This window comes from Poecilia reticulata, linkage group LG1, assembly GCF_000633615.1.
Source record: "Poecilia reticulata strain Guanapo linkage group LG1, Guppy_female_1.0+MT, whole genome shotgun sequence".
Lineage (NCBI taxonomy): Eukaryota > Metazoa > Chordata > Actinopteri > Cyprinodontiformes > Poeciliidae > Poecilia > Poecilia reticulata.
The window spans coordinates 7,971,787-7,974,177 of NC_024331.1; positions in this window are offsets into that span (position 1 = coordinate 7,971,787).

Below are 2,391 nucleotides of genomic sequence, written 5' to 3' on the forward strand. Positions count from 1 at the left end.
GTAAAATACAATCTCTCCACTGGAAAACAGACACAACAAACAAAGCTGCGCCACCGCAGTGAGATGTTTGCTAGAAACTTGAAGTAGAGAACAAAGGCTTGTGTATTTAAGAGAAATGTGATAAAAGTAAGTGAAGAAATTGAGAAGCAGAAATAGTTGTGAGAAATGCAGGACAGAATGAGGGTGGTGATTCTTCTCTTTTCATTCTCAATATTCTTTGTTTACATTTTTAAGTATTACAGCTGTTTGAGTCTGTTACCCATTGTGAATAGTTATTCTTTACATAAATAAAAAAAAAATCATGTTTTGACAACAAATGTCTCCCGACTATAGTTTTTGTTTATTTTATTCACTTTGTTTTTCTGTACAGCTGGCACATCAACATTTTTCTCAGTAGTTATGTTCTCAGTTGGATTACTGATATAAAATTGACATAGGATCTATGTAACAACACATGTAATTTACACACAGAAAAAGTGTAAATAAATCAGTACAGGAGTTAAGTTAAAGTGAAAAAGCACAAGGAATAGCAACTGTATTAAATACTTGGGACACTTTTTGTTGCTTATGACGGCTTCTAGACATTTTCTGTATGGAGAATATTGCCTTTTTTAATTGCCAGGCAATTGAAAAAGCTGTTTGAGGTAACCTTTAAATTAATTTCAAGCAATGCTGCACATGTGCCCTCACAGGCTGCTGCAGTTTACGCATTTTTAAAAGATGTAAGAGATTGCGAACAGTAGTGTGAACAAGATTCACATCGTGTTTTAGTTGTGCTTAAGCATATTCTCCCTAAGTATTTACTGTTCTGCAAATTTGTACATCAATGTAATGCTAGTTGAGGAAGTGTCATCAATAAACCATAAAATACTGCAATTTTTAAGTAATTTCAGAGTATAGTTTTACAATTGTTGAAAGTAAACATTACATTACTCAACAATACTCTGTCCTTAGCCCAGAGCCTCTCTAGTTAAATGTTCTACTTTTGTTCTTGTCATCTGTTCTCACCGTATTGGTCTATTCTATTTATGCCTAGATCTGTATTTCTGTAAAATCTTTTTTTTTTATCTGTGAAAGTGCCATACATATAAAGTTTATTTACTTAATAACTCTTTAGCTTCTTCCTTGTTAACCTAGCGTACAGCATAAATTGTATAATTACTGAGAAAAACAACCAGAAGGTCACAAGATTGATGACATTTAGACTTCATTACAATGTGACAAGAGTAGATATAATTTTTCCAGTTTGCTTCATAGTGTTGATTTTATCAACCACACAGATCAGCAGCGTCCCTCCCTGACGAACATGACGTCCTTTCTGGTTTCCATGAGGAGAGAATTGAGACATGGCATAGCTGTGACTCACTCATGCAGATGCAATGTTAATTATAAAACCAAACAAAACAAAGTAACATTTTTTTATGAACAATTAAAAGTTACTCTTCCTACGCTTAAAATATATCTAAGGTGAACACTTGCGTGAATGCACGATAAGAATTGCTATTTTTTTCCTTCATTGTAGAAAAACACTAGAAAAACCTTCCTGTCCCTCTCAGAGGTTGATCCACATGTATCTTGTTGTATTTCCAAAGACAAAACCAGAGATTTCTTTACACTTAAAAATACAAATGCAACAATTGTGTTTTCTCCTTTTTTGTCATGAGTTGAACCCAAACATCCAAGCTTTTTTTTTCTTTATACACAATATATATTGTTCTCTCAAATATTTTTCACAAATCTGTCTAGATCTGTGCTAGAGAGCTCTGCCTCTTTGCCAAGATAATTCATCTCATCTTGCAGGTGTGGCATATCAGGGCAGCATGAGTGCACACTGTGTGCTTTAGACTGGCCACAATAAGAGGACATTATGAAATGTGCAGATTTGTTTCACTGCAGGGTGTGCTGAAAAGTCAGAAAACCACTCAGTAGCTGCCATTGCATTACAAATGTGTGCAAAACCTTGTTTGATATTCTGCAAATGTAAAAAAAAACAACACACACACACACACACAATTTAGCAAATAAGAAATACAATTAAAATCACATGCAAGTTTGTTCATGTGATAAACATTAAAAAAAACATGCCACACTTTTCTCCTGCTAGTTCCTGTCGTGTTTTTTTTTTTTAATTGGCATGTTTATATTCAGCAAATTTATTTTCTAAATGTCAAATTACATAGCCAGTGGAAGCGCAGCTACTAACACAAATTTAGAACAGTTATGAATTATATTTAAGAGGAATAGTTCTATTGTCAAGTCAAGTCAAGTCAAGTTTATTTATATAGCACTTTAAAACAGTTCCACTGACCAAAGTGCTGTACAGCCACAAAATTAAAACAAGTGAAATAAAAATTAAAAGCACACTAACACCAAAAATACAATCACTTAAAA